Genomic DNA, 15,549 nt, shown 5'->3' on the forward strand with positions numbered 1-15,549 from the left:
AAGAAAGACGGAGAAAGACTTTTTACCAGGGACTGTAGTGACAGGACACGGGTCAATGGTTTTGAATTGAAAGAGGGTAAATTTAGACTGGACATAAGAAGAAATTTTTTATAATGAGGGTGGTGAGACACTGGACCAGGTTGCCCAGAGAAGTTATGGATGCCCCACCCCTGGACGTGTTCCTGGTCAGGTTGGATGGGGCTTTGAGCAACCCGATCTAGTGTGAGATGTCCCTGCCCAAGGCAGGATGAACTAGATGATCTTTAAAGGTCCCTTCCAGCCTAAACCATTCTATGATTCTGTACTCTAGAGCCCATTCACACTGTTTTAAAGATTAAGTATTCTGTTACACCCTCCCTGACCCCCGCCCAATTATTTGTAGGACTTCTCTTCTGCCTTTTCTCCTTGACCCTAAAAAGACCAGTTAAGATTGAGACATATCCTCAGTTTTTTTAGTCAATGGCTCTGTCTTACTGCAGTAACACAGAAGTTACCACTCCTCATAGTCCTTTACTATCCATCACCCATAACCATTTAAATCTCAACCTCCAAGTAAAAAACTGAGAAGTATTTTCATTATGTCAATCTGAACATCAAGTACTGTCTCTTTTCAATCAGACATAAACTGCTTCTGTAGCTAATTTTTCTTTTTACATGAGCAACAATTACTTAGAAGATTAGGTGGAAAAATAAGAATTCAATCAATATATATCTTTTATAAGATACCCTTAAAATTTAACCTTGCCATTCTGTTTCTATAATTACAGCACACTGGTTATTAAAGACACATGGGAATACTGCATCATCATGCTGAAGCATAATACAGATCATACCTTGTCTGTATTTAACTTTTTTAATTTCTGGAAACTAAATCTGCTGCAGTATTAATAATGATGGCCTTTCATGACTGAGCAATGAAAGCCAGAAAGAACAAAGGTCCACAAGTGGCCATTCACCTCTACTGCGGGAAACACTCCGTGCACGTTACACACCCACCATCTTGGACTATGATCCTAAGTCAGCATTGCAATACAAAGCAAGAAAATTAATTCCATCTCTACAATCCAGGAGAGAATAAACTTTCTGGTTCCTTAAATCGGGTACTATTTGAACTCTCCACACAAGCAAGAGAAGACACGGTTATGAATCTACAACTCTGCCTGCAATATGTGTAAAACGTAACTGACCATTACTCTCTTATTAATCTGCAAAAAGTAAGCAGCCTAGAATTAGAGTGCATTTTAGTAAAAATATTTTGGCATAACTAATACAAAATACTTCACTGCTGTATAAAAGTTCATAACAAAAGGCCAACCCCTTGCTAGCTAGCAGAAAGCATAACCACCCTTACAATAACCCTCACAACTGGGCCAAGGTCCCTTCCTAGGCAGCCCGCAGAGAGAAGCGACAGCCAGGGCTCTTACTCAGACATCTCTCCAGGTGCCGGTAAGAGGCAGCCACCCTTCAAGGCACCCTTCACCCACAAGCCTGTGGTCACTGGCTGCCCAGTGGATGTGGAGTTTCCCCCTCTATGATGATGGAAACATTTGACTTTCTTCCCTAAGCAGCTCCTAGTTTTTATGTACCATGGTGCATCTACAAATACTACCTTTTCCCACAATCTTTTAAACTCAAGGTGTTCCTCATTCACACTGTACTAATTTTCCCTCCTCTCCCCCTGTATTTAAGTCAGGATGTAGCCATTAAAAACAATGCCATGAGAGAGAACTTAATTTTTATTTTTATTTTCTCATGCAGTCCACTACGTAGAAATATCTTTTCTTTATAAGCGATAAATTCCACTGCATTTGACAACATTACCTCACTATCCCTTGGCTGGCTTCCAATTTGAATTTTGCAATTAAAGACATAAATACAGAATGATAGCATCATGTCACTAACTTCCTAGACTCAAATAATTTACTTCTTCCAGTTAGTTACTAGTTAACACAGTTGGGAAATAAATCGATAGATGAATAATGCTATAAACTACTACTAATTTTTTTTTTCAGATTTATTCATGTGCAGAAAAATAGAAAGGTAATTATTAATATATTACCTTAATGGGAGTAAAGTTTCACTACATAAGAATACTTTAACTACAAAAGCAACCATTTGTGCTTAGTGGTTAAACTAAACTATGGTGTTACATGTATAGAGAGGAGTAAAACAAGGCTTTGTTAGTCAGCACAGTTGTTATTATACACAAAGACCCAGTGAAAATACAAAGTTCTATTTCATGTGAAAAGTGTAAGTGTAGTCTTCAAAATTATTTTTGTGATTCACGCACAGAAAACCTCTCCTAGGCAAACAATTCTGGAAGGTCAAATCTGGTCCACAGTAGTTACACTCTATCTCCTTACCCAGCGTCCCAATTGCTAAACTTATAAAGGGGGAGAAAAGAGAGTTTAGAAGTCTATCACTTCTCAGTGCCTGGGCTGTGCGCAACTGCCAAGAGCAAGGTGCCCTCCCAAGAACCATGAATTGCTACAGGTGAATTAAAACATCAAGTCACAACCTTTACATCACCGAGATCTCTAACCTCCTGAAGTGCTGTTGGCAGGACTATGCACAAGTCAGTCTTGAACTGACTGTCACTGTGGTTTCTCGCCCAAATAGATCAAACAGATTTTGACCTGCTTCATGGACAGGACCACCTGCCTGAGTTGCAACACCCACTCTGTAGCTCTGGACCAGAGAACCCAGACTTCGTTACATCTTCAGGACCAGCCATATTTACATGAAAAAAAAATTACCCCTGCAGTTCCCAGCTGATATATACACAATTCATGCAGCAGTATGACAGTGTCCAACGCCATCCTATCTTTCAACCCTGCGTTCAAGCACTGCAATTAAAACACTGCCAAACAAAACTGTCATTTCTGTCTATGCCAGCTGTCAAAAGGAGGTAATAATTCTGCCAAAACTTCAGAACAACAGCCTTGAAGGACAGAGGGAAATGCTCTTCCCTCCTTTTCATTACTGGGGGGACACATGATATGACACACTTCATATGCAAGGAAACACAACGCATTGGAAAAGTGTTGTTTTTACTGTTCGTCTAATAGTACGTGGTATTTCTTTTAGGTATCCCATCTGAGGAAAATTATATGTATGTTGAATGAGGCCTATAAGAAAATCTGAAAGTTAACCCTACTTTTACCTACAAAACATAATCAAACCCACCGGATTTACAGCATCTCAAGCCATCTGCTGTAGTGGCTACCTCATTTTTTATGTCCTAATGCAACGTAACTTTCAGCTTCACAGCTCCAAGGCCTATGCATCACCTGTTGTTCTCCCACAACCGCTTATTTCTAAACTAGATTTCAAGATAGCTTATTTCAATAATTATAGAAAGAATTTGAAGTTGTCGGCTTCTTGGCCCAGTGACAACTTATAGGTCCAAAGCAAGGTTTTCCAGATGACCCGAGAGCCCTGATAGCATTTTTTAGAGACAGTAGAGAGGCACAGGACCTAGACTTAGTAATTTCCAAATATTTTATCCCTTGTTTAATTTCATACATGAGGAGAACATCCTTGTCGTGCCTAATAGTGTGCGCTAAGGTGACCAGATTTAATCATACTAAAACCAAACACTTTAGGGAAGAGAAGCAAGTTTCACTAACAAGCTATGGTGGAATGAATGCCATTAAAAATAAGTTCAAAGTCCTTTAGTGTTACAAGGTTTCCAATGTTTACAAGTGTGTATTAAGAGTCAGAATTTAATCTCTGTACACTGCCTCAAATCCATTTTCTAAAACTGAGTGAAAGTTTCCCAGTAAGAAAAATACAGTATAAGTTCATTTGGACACTGGGTGCAGTTTGACATCTTTTCTAAAAACTGGTGCAGTGATCACGTTCACTTAAATGGCCACTACAAGCAAAATATCAGCCCTCTGTGCTGAAAGGATAAAGCATAGTAAACATTTAATCTTTGGCTTCAAAAGACAAGAAAAAGGAGGAAGTTTAATACAGCTGCACACTTAAAAACCCAAAATGAAATTCCTCTTCTGAAACTTTCCTCCTCATTTTTCCAGCTCGACTCCTCTAACTTACTTTACCCTGCTCTCCTGTTGCTGTATTTCAGCAAGTCTGATCCAGAAATTCAACAGATGCTCTTGTATTCAGCAAACAGCAACACTCAAAAAGGTTCCCAACCAGTTTTACTCCCGCAAAGTCTCTGCTACCTCCACACTGAGCCAAGGCAACTATTAAGATTATTTATCCAAGATATGCAATACTGATTGAACCAATGCTATACAACACAAGCACACAAAAAGTATTTTCAAAAAACTAAAACAGAAGCACATTAAACACAACCTTTGTTCTAACATAAGCTGTTTGCTTGTCCTTACACTATTTTAAAAACAACTTAAGATATTGGATGCTGGTTTATATTCTAGCTCACATAAATTTCAAAATTGCTATAGTTGAAGTGACCCTAAAGTATTACCATATCAAAATATTTGGCAAGTTTTTGCCTTACAATAAGCATCCAAAGGCAAATCTATTGTTTTCAGTGTTAGGCTTGATACAAAACATACAAAAAAAATCAAGTAAATCCCTCTGGTAACCCAAGAAGTCAATTTATTATTCATATATCCTCTCTTACCAAACATGGACAGTTTCACAGATACAACACTGCAAGTGATCCATCCTACAAACCAGGCTTAAGATTCCTCTTGAAGTCATGCAAACACCTTTTGAAAAGGCATGTAAATGCAAAGTACGGAGCTGAAAGCAATATACCTCCCTCCATTGCTAGTTAGCCTGTAAGATACAATCTACATGATGAATCAGATATAAGCACTGGGGCGGGATGGGGAGACACTTAAAAATTCTCTTTGCTTTCACCTTTTACTTCTTTGCCTTTACAATGTATAAGCTATTTCTTGGAATTGTTTTTCCAGGTTAAAAGATGTCTCTTGAATCCTAAAGGACGCAACCTCCATTCTAGCACACATTTATGTTTCACGGAGTGGAAAGAGACAAGAGAAATAATTCTGTTTTGTCCCTATAATCACTTGCACTCACAATTTATGATTTCAAAGACACTTTTTATATCCACATACCTGCAAATTAATTATTTTGTGTTTACTTGACTTCAGTTGAGGTTACCATTATGAGCTCAAAACTATAATGTAACATAGCTTCATTGAGCCATGGTCCTGCATGCAACATTTTATAGCACTGACATTTCTGTCTAGAAGTATTTTAGGTCACTAAATATACAGACTATAAACTAGGCAGACAGTTTATGTGTGTGAAGTGACCCAATCCTTAAAGCAAGGCTGGGAGCAAGCTTAATGTCCTTAGGACTTTACATGCTACAAATGTGTAATTAATCAAAATCTGGAGAATCTGTCTATAGCAGACATTTCCACTGTGCCCCAGCAAAATGAAACCACAACTACTGTAAAAAAAGGTTATTCCAGAAATTGTATCCATACCAGAAGAGAAATATTAGAATCTTTTCTCCCTTTGCAATATCAAAGATATTTAAGAGACAAATTATGCAAATTACAATGTTCAGTTCCTCTGTATTATTACAAAATATTGAGTTATATGTAGTGTGAAAAGCTTTAGCTCATCTTATTTTCAAGAGAGTTAAATTCGGTTCATCTCATTATGAGAAAAAGGGAGTGTATACATGCATACACTCCTCCTTTCCAAAAGTTGTCTTTGAGTAGTAAAAGCATTTTGTACAGCATTTAAAAAAAAAAATAGTTTAGAGTAAAAGCAAGTAGGCTCAATTTGCCAGTAGTTTAATACCAAGTTGTGTAAATTCGGTGTAAAGTTTGAGCAGTTGCTACTTTACTTCCCTGACAATGTCTTCATTCAGGGCTTCTCACACCCCCTCCTCTATGTGTTACAGCTCTGATCAATGATATCTAAAGCACTATAAGGAATATACCTCTGTATTACTTCATGTGCCAGTGATATAGTTGCCAGCTGAAAAAAGAAAACAAAAGCCTTGATGTGTTCTTCACAGCTAGAAAGACACTTAAATTCACATTTATTTTCAAATTTAAACAGAATATATGGGAGTAACTTGGAATTGCAGTTTTTATACTTTTCTTATCAAATTATGCATGATCACGTTCACTAAAAGCCTTTTTAACTGACATGGTTTTAATTTGGATGCCTGATTACAATGATTTTTCCAAAACATAAATGACTATTCCTCAGAAGAGCACCAAGCAAGTTTGAGTCTGCTGCATTTTCACTTCTCTTTGCCTATTCTTTTATTAGTTCTTTAACATTCTTCCTTCAGTACTTGATTTCAGCTTTACCCTTGTCTGCCTTGAGCAAACAGTTCCTGCAACTTTTGACAGAGATCTCACTACAGTAATGCAATAGCTTATACAAAACAAACAAAACACACATATACATGCTGCCTAATAAACAGAGGCTTGGTCTAGACTAGACAAGGTTTGCTGATGTATCTATACAAGCAAGTTCTCCCTTCTGCTGAAGTAAACTTTGGTCAGTATTAACAATCCTGCCAACAAGAAAACTTTCATGGTAGTCTTACTGCATCAACATCAACTTTGCAAATAATGTAAGGGACTATATCCTTAACACTACTATACGGGTAAAACTTTTCAGGTTTTGTTTGGCTGTCTTTAAGAGAGTTCACCTTTTTTCCATTCAAGTAATCCTTATGTACAAAGTTTGCAGACTGCTCCTAAACTGAACACGTCCTTTCTAACCTGAGGTCTCAGGTTTTCCTGTGCTACAAACAGGATGCAGACCCTACAGTGTTTTTTAACTGAACCTGCAGTGATAAGCTTCATAGCTTCTTAAAACACTGATTATGCTCAGCTCCTACATCTTGGAAAAAGGAAGACTGCAGACTAGGAAAAGAGCAACACTGTGTGAAGAGAAAATCAAGTCAAGATATGAGCACACTGAAGAGGGGGAAGAAAGGTTTACACAATAAAAAGGGCCTTGAGTATTCCCACTCTCTCTCTGGCTTAAATCATGTATAGATACAACTTGCATTAAAAAAACAACAGCAACAACAAAACCCAACAACAAACCCCAAATACACATAAACCTTGAAGGACAATGCATATGAAGACGGATTTATTGAATCAGCCAGGAAGATGCAGAAAAGGAAAATGAGGGAGGACAAGCCAGGAAAACACGATGCTAGATACCAAACATGCCAAGCAGAAGATAGAACAATACACCTTGGTTTTCTTAGAAAAGAAAAAAAAAAGGCAGCAGTGGGGAGTCATATCAAATGCAATTTAGCAAGAACAAATACAGAAGACTCTGGAAACTCTGAAATATCTTGGGTGAGTTTAGAGATCCTAACGATCCTAACGATCCTGCAAGGACAATTGTTTACACATAACTGCTTTCCTAAAAGCTCTTACCAGCCATCAAAACTTCAACTAAAACCAGCTTAATAAGCTAAAATATCATGATCCTACTCATCTCCACCAAGAAAATCTTGGTATGGTCTTACAGTCCACTTCAGACACAGCATGATCTCCACCAGAACCCGCAGGGCAAGCCTCTGAACCCGACACAAATCCCCCTCCATTATAACAGCACTTAGTGCACTACAACATACACTTTCATACTGACCTGTTAGACACAAACAGGAATTTTCACCTGTAATAATGCTTCCATACAAAGTTTTCCCATGCTCTTGGAAGGTGGTGATTCTTATCAGCAACTTTTTTAAAGTACTAACATTAACGAGCATAAAACAATTCTGGCTGGAATCTCTTCCCAACAGCTTCCTAATTTTACAGCATCTTCCATATTGTTACTTTTGCAAGAGCTCAACTGATCAAGACAATGCAGTTTGCCACTTCAATTTATAAATAAAGATTACGGTCACACCGATTCGTCTTGCAAACAGTCTGACATTTTTAGGTGTTCAAATGTACCACAAGAGCACAGTTTAAATACTGAAGAGCTTCCTCCTATATTCACCTTCATGCTAATGTTTCATTCAGAAGCAACAAGGACTGCAACAATCATATAGTAAAAACAGTCTACAAATCAAGGACTGTTGCAGTAACACTCATTCATTTCCTGCGTGTGACAAAATCACTGCCCTGCAAAAGCTGTCCCCAGCACCCCCCGCCCCCCTTTTTTTTTAAAATCCGATCTACATTAAGTCCACAGATATATCTGCTAGCGATCCAGATTCCTACTATGGTATAGTGCTGCAAACACTGTTAGCAATGAACAGTACAGCTCCTACATATTTCATCCCAGATGCCTAAATATTGACAAGACGCACTTACTCACTTCCACAGCCAGTAAGAAAAAGAATGAGAACTTTCTCATTGAAGCCTAGAAAGGGATTCATACATGACTTTTCTGGTTCAACTCTGAAATCTGAACTGCAACAGCCCTAACTCACAGCAAAGAATTTACACCTTACAAAGTTAGTTCTGCATAAATTCAGTATCATTTTCAGAAAATTTTTCATCAGTTTTGACCTCCAATGACTGCAACAGGCATGCCTGCTACAGAAGTGAAACAGTTTAACTCAATTTTGTAAAAGTTAACATTGACGCTCATCCCTAACAGCCATACTTAAATCCTGCTTCTGGTTGATTTAGCTTGCACCATTAAGTTTTAAAGCTAAGCTTGCATTAGAACCTAACAAAATCCATTTAATTACTTTAAGCATATACATTTTGATTTTATACTACTCCTATCAGTGATGGTAGTCTAGCAAAGGCACACTTTCAGAGATAACAAAACTTTTCCAAAGCTATCTCTGAAAAAAGCACAGTAAGAGAACAGTCTGTTTTCTTAAGAAAATGCAGAATTTTTTAAAAATTGTTTTCAGTTGTACAGTGAAGTTTCTCCTTTGGCTATCCAGAAGCAAGCAGAACATTTACCCATGACATAATTACCAAGAAAAGCAAGATGGAAAGACTAGCAGCTAACAAAACAAGAACTATATCCTATAACCCTCTTTTTTCCCCTGAATTCAGTCCTCCAAACCTCAGGTAAACTTCCAGATGACAGTCTCCACTGCTCTGAGACTAGAGGAGCTTGCAAATTTACATATTACAATAAGTTTAAATTACAGAGCAAATCAGGGTGAACTAAGGTCACACCAGCAGCCTGACTTCTGAACTCTAATCCACATTAAGATATTGTCCAACCTTAAACAAACAGAGCAACAAAAAGCCAAGTTACATCAGATGCAAGTTAAAAATACAAACAAGAAGTTTCCGAGTTCAGCTATGGCTGAACTCGCATTCCTAATAACTCAAATTCTTGTAGCTCCCTGCTTTAAAGTTTAAAAAATTAACTTTTGTCTACCTTGTATATTAATGAATCGAATACATCTGGGTCCCAGTAGCAAAACCACCAGTACCTCCATGAAAACGGGAGAGGAGAAGCACATCCATGTCTTCAAAAGATCAGTACATTACCAGAGCAGTGTCAGAAGCTGCCCACACTGCAAAAACTTTCAGTCATGATCCTCACCAACCTATGTGTGAATAAAAAGTTTCCATTTCTCCTTCACAGCAACACCAAGTTTGAGACATACAGCAACATTAACTAGAGCAAATCTAATGAAACTCACAGACAAGGAGCATTTTATATCACCTTTAGGTACTTCTAATTTAAAGAAAAACAGAAGTCAACTGTACTGAACTGATATTCGAATCTAGTGCATAACTACAGAGACCTCAAAGAACATGTATTTTATCCTTTACTCTTAGTACTGTTGTCAAGCAATGCTTCATACCGGCTACATCAAGCTATAGCAGTGAAACCTTCTGACTCCAAAACCAGAATAATCAAAAGGGGAAGGAAAGGAGATGACATTAATTTTTCCTGAGTTTTTCAAAGAACATCACATCAAAGCTATACTGTTTATTCAAGAATCATAGAACAGTTCGGGCTTGAAGGGACCTTTAAAGATCATCTCATCCAACCCCCCTGCCATGGGCAGGGACATCTTTCACTAGATCAGGTTGCTTAAAGCCCCATCCAAACTGACCTTGAACACTTCCAATGATAGAGCATCCACAACTTCTCTGGGCAACGTGGTCCAGTGTTTCACCATTCTTATCGCAAAAAATTTCTTCCTCATGTCCAATCTAAATCTATCCTCTGTCAGTTTAAAACCGTTGCCCCTTGTCCTGTCACCACAAGCCTTGGTAAAAAGTCTCTCTCCATCTTTCTCATAAGCCCCCTTTATATATTGAAAGGCCACAATAAGGTCTCCGTGAAGCCTTCTCTTCTGCAGGCTGAACAATCCCAACTCCCTCAGCCTTTCTTCATAGGAGAGGTGCTCGCTGACCATTGCCATGGCCCTCCTCTGGACCTGCTCTAGCAGGTCCATGTCTGTCTTGTGCTGGGGACCCCAGAGCTGGATGCAGTGCTCCAGGTGGGATCTCACAAGAGCAGATTAGAGGGTGAGAATCACCTCCTTTGACCTGTTGGTCAAGTTTCTTTTTACAAGTTGGGGATACAATTGGCAAAGAAGGTATGGCAATCTTGAGGATAAAGTACAAGAGATCCCAACTCTGGCAAAAATTTATATATGACTCTATACCAGTTTCCTGAAGTGCAAAATGGAATTAATATTTTCCTGTTTTTACAGTAGCCTTCATTCATTTTTTCAAGGTTCACAGATGAAGAGGGATTTGAAAAAACATTACATTAAATACAGTGGAATGTAATAAATGTTTGGTTTATTAAAAAAAAAAATATACTTGATTTTGACCTGTATCATTTATAAGAGGAGGTGAGGTAGCAACATGACGCAGTTCACCACTGTGGCATCAGAGGTTCTGTAGGTAAAAAGAAAATTGTCCCCCACTGGGACATGCATTATTTCCTAGAACTGTGCTTTTCCCAGCAGCTGTACTGCAACCATTCCCTGATCAAACCTCATATAACTACTCGTGCTGGATAATGCAACGAGTGTTTAAATGTGACAATGTTCCACCTCTGTAGTTATGTTAAAGGCTACAAGTTACAGCACCACAGAAGGGCACATCAGCTCAGGACAATTTTATTACCAAGTCATTTAGTCATGTTGGTAACAGGTCTGAACTGCGTTGTTGTAGAACCATTAATAGTCAATCTGTAGTTGTTCTTCCACTGATAAACCTACAACTCATAATAAAATAACAAGTTACTTATGTAGACCAGCTCAACAGCTTTCTATAATTTTCCAACCATTACATTTTCTTGCCCATTCCTTACTGAAAATTCTCCTTTAACAAGTAAGGGAAACTCAATGGTCTCCATAAGAAATTAAAAAAACAGTAGTTTAAGTTTGCACCCTATGTAGGTTACAACTTTTACCTAGGTCTCTAAATGTTGGTTCCAACAACCATTTCTTTACCCGAAGATTATCTTGAAAAATAAAGTAATTTAGAAGTTTTTATGAGTTTACTCTTGCCAAAAAACAATGCTAGCACCTAAGTAGTCAGTTTAAAGCAAGTTCATGCATTCCTAAAGCACATGCAGAACTTCCAAGACCAAGCTTTCCACACTCTTCTCTCCTCTGAGCTCTGTGCAGTAGGAAGACTGTACCGACCCGCAGGCTGCTGGGACTGCCTGTGCATGTCCTCCTGGCATGCCCATCCAAGCGGGACCCTGTTTTCCTCCTGACGTGGACAGACCCTGTTGGACAGCACGGGAAGTACAACAGCATGGCCATGCTGTTAAACAGCAGCACCGATTCAGCCACCTTACACTTTAATCTCATTCTGCCCTTGGCAAATTAGAAAATCCTGGTTGAAAAGTGACATTGGTATCCACCTGTAATACCCTGACAAACTCTTACTAGGACAATCCCCTCACTTCACATTCATGATACATATTTTTGATGTTGAGAGTGGTTTAAGTGCAAGTGGGACATCTTTAAAGCTGTTTCATCCACTAAGAATTTAAAAAAAAAAAACAAAAAACCAAAAAAACAACAAACTTCAATGCCAAGAGAGAAGACTTCAGGTATACTCAATTCATGCAACCACTGACACCCAGGATGTGACTCACCATTAAGCTGGGCCTTACTGAAATAATTTTGACTACACAAAACTAGGCACTACTTGAAAAACGCAACAGATGAAAAGCAGTACTCAGAGATCTTAATGCATAAATTGTAAGAAAACACTTTTTAAGCTGAATATCTGAGATAACTTTCTCGAAGGACTCAGTATTGTTTTCATAACAATACAGCTAGAATGCAAGACCTTACACCAACACTAAGAACAAGCTAAATTCAAAAAAGCCACCTCCAAATCAGTATCCAAATAAGGGGGTGCATCAGTTTAGCTTGAATTAATTTATATGATTTAAATTAAAGCAATGCAATTTTCTCACGCCGACAGTCCAAGCAACAGGCCCAAGTTATAAGGCAAGTTCAAACCAGTGCAAAAAGGGCTAAAGTGGAAGAAAAATCATTTAGTTAAACCAGTACAACTGTTGTGTCAGCCGAGGAGCGGGGTGCATATGCATAATTTAGGTGCCTAAACTAAGAAACTTTTCTCTACATGATCCCTGGATAGGCAATGGAAGAAGTTTCCTCCAGAGAACTAATTCAGATCAGAAGCCCACTTCAGTTGCTCCAAGCTGTTGTTGAGTTACTAGGATCTGCGTGTACTCAGCTGAGAAAATAAGAATCTGTTAACGCTAGCCACTGAACCTGGTTTCTAGAGTTAGGTGTATAAATTACTCCCAAGATAGAATGTGTTCCCCACACCTCCATGGGACAACTACGTCCAGTGTTTCAAGCGCACCTCAAATACACGGCGATGATATGATTGGGAAATGTAACCAATCTTAAGAACCAAAGCAACTAAGAAAGATGTAAAATAAGAAGTTGGGTGACAAATACTGAGAAACAAGAGAAGTCACAAAGCAGGGGGAAAAGACTTCTTTCTAGTAGAGTCACCAGCAGAGACGCAAAGTGTCAATGCAACACAGACATCAATACACAACATTGCAGCAGTTCACTGTGAGCATCTTTGGAGTAAAAACGATGTACCACAGTACCTATGAAGTATCTTACTACTTCTCCAAAGAGACACTCCAAACACACTCTACATCAACTAGGTAGCAATTAACAATATGGTATTACAAACAATAGTTGGCCTAATTTAAGTTACATGGCCACTAGGTATTTCTGGTCCCCATGGACCATGCATCCTAGTCCTGCCAAAAGGATTTCCAAGATAGACTTTTTTTTCCCGAGACTAGTATCAGGGTATGTGAGTATATTAGTGGGAAGGTATATGATTATATATGAACATATATACTGGGGGAAAGGCTGTTGAGGAAGTCAGTAACAAAACAAAATAAGGTAAAACAAGTAAGTAATCTGTGTCCTCTTAGTGCTGACTGACAAGTATACAGATAACCTAGGGTTAAATTCCTTTCTCCTCAAAGGCACAGCTGGAGAACTTAAATGCAAAGTGGGGGAGACTGCATGTGAGTCTACAAAGGAAAGGAGTATGTGGAAAGGAAAGAGTATTAGGTGAGATCACAAGGAAGGTTTTAATGACAGGAAAATAAGATCAGAAGGGCAAAAAAGCACGGGGAAGGAAATAGTTACTGGGAGGAAGAAAACTGAAAGGGGAAAGGTAATAGGGGGATAATGATGGTGATAGAATATAACTTGAAGAGGAAATAAGAAGGATGGGAAAAGGATCCCAGTAAGGACACAGTTAGCTTTCAGTGGCAAAGTTACTGGGAAACAAATGAGGTGATTATTTGCAACAACAAAAAACTGCAGGACTAGTCATCTGGATGGAGGCAATAAATGCACAAACAGACAGATAAAAGGTTACAGGGGGCACCTTCTCTGGTAAGGCCACAACAGTAGGGGGCAACAAGGGAAAGCCTGGTGCACAGTCCTTGACAGTGAGAGAAACTTGGAGAAGGTGACAAGGACAAGCTGTAGGAAACATCCCCCAGCAGCCACGATGGTACTGGGGACACGGGGGAATTTCTCTAGGTACAACAACACAGCCCCCAGACAGACCTGCGTGTCACTAGGGCTCTGGGGATGGCAAGGATACAGGAGAGTGAAAGGAGGCAGCATGGGGAAGGACAGGGAGGAAAGATAGCAGGTGAACACCCAAAAACAGTGCCCAGTGAGGTTATGGACAAAAGCTCATGGGGAGAGGAGAGCAGAGGCCTGGGACGAGCAGTGCCTGGCACGGCTGGGGTGGGCAGTCCTGAGGCCGGGGGGCTGAGCGGGGGCGCGGGAGGACGGGCCCGAGGGGCCGGGGTCTAAGAGCCCGCGGAGTGGGAGGGAAAAGCAGGGGCAGCTACGGAGGCGGCCCCGGCCATGCGGGGGCCGCGGTCACGGGGGAGGGCAGGGAGGCGGAAGGGAGGGCCGGGCCGGGAAGGGAGGAAGGGGGCAGGCCGGCCGGCGGGCAGATCCGGCGGGGCCGGGGCAACCGGGCAGCCGGCGGGGCGGGCTCCGGCACCCCAAGGGGGGCGATGCATTTTGAGTGCGCAGTTAGCGGCCTCCCCGCTCCGACCCGGCCCACGGCTCCTGGGGCCGGATCTGCGAGCGGGCCGGACAACAGCTCCCGCCACCTCCCTCGCTCCAGAGCCAGGTGCGCGCCCGGGAGAAGAAAGGCGGGCGGGCGGGCAGGCCGGGCCCGGCCTCCCCTTCCCCCGCTCCGGCTCCCCGCGGCGTGACTCAGTGCCGAGCCCCGCTCCGCCAGGCCCGCGCGGCCTCGGCCCGACGGGGCCGCCTCGCCTCGCCTCCTCTCCTCTCCTCCCCGGCCCGGCCCGGCCCCGCTGCGACACAACGCCGCGGCCTCCCCGCACTCACCAGCATCGCGCGTCCCGCAGAGTCAGGCCGCGTCCGCCCGCCCCTTCCGCCTCCGCCAGGCCCGGATCTGCTGCCGCCTCCCCCCGGCGCGGCCCGGAGAGCGCGAAGGCACCGCCCCTCACCGCCCGCCCCGCCCCGGCCCACGGCGCGGGGAGGCCCCACAGCCCGCGTGGAGGCGCGGCGGGTGCAGGCCCAGGCCCGCGGCTGCCCGCGCCGAGAGGGACCGCCCGCTCCCTGCCCTCCCTTGAAGGCGGGCGAGGGGCGCTGCGGAGGGAGGGGGCCGGGGCGGCAGCGTCGCGGGGCCTCTCCCCGCCCGCACCGCCGGCTGGGCCGGGAGAGCTCGGGGTGACCTGAGCTCGGCCGCTCCCTCCCTCCTCCCTCCAGAAGAAGGGCTGGGGCAGGTCGGGGCCTGGCGCAGCCGCGCTGGGGCTACCGAAGGGCTTGGGCGCCGGCTCCCGGCAGGGGCCAGCGGGGCTGGGGGGCTCGGCGCCTTGGCGGAGCCTGCCCGCCGGCATGAGCCAGTCGGGGGCGGGAGGTCGGTGGCGCGGGCGGTGGCCGGCCGAGCGCCATCTCCTCGGCCGCCCAGCCCCTGCCCTGCCCCAGAGGTTATCGCTCCGACCCCCTCGAAATTCAGGCCGGTGCTGGAAGAGCTGTCGATGTGTTTCAGGATGACACCATTAGACGTGATAAGGCTTTCCTCCATCCATATTTATGAGAAACACGGGTTCCTAGCGTGTCCCGGGCGTACT

The 15,549-nt window shown here is 42.3% G+C and overlaps 1 protein-coding gene across 1 annotated transcript in view; it reads right to left on the minus strand.

Moving 5' to 3' along the window:
* The window catches only part of CUL1 (cullin 1), a 53,815-nt gene extending 38,858 nt beyond the window's left edge, over positions 1–14,957 (minus strand). Inside the window, exon 1 of the mRNA XM_072853400.1 lies at positions 14,801–14,957. The gene's annotated coding sequence lies outside the window, so the exon portion shown is untranslated. The remainder of the gene's footprint in view (positions 1–14,800) is intronic.
* Between the last annotated feature and the right edge of the window lie 592 nt (positions 14,958–15,549).

Source organism: Ciconia boyciana, chromosome 2 (genome assembly GCF_034638445.1).
Source record: "Ciconia boyciana chromosome 2, ASM3463844v1, whole genome shotgun sequence".
Lineage (NCBI taxonomy): Eukaryota > Metazoa > Chordata > Aves > Ciconiiformes > Ciconiidae > Ciconia > Ciconia boyciana.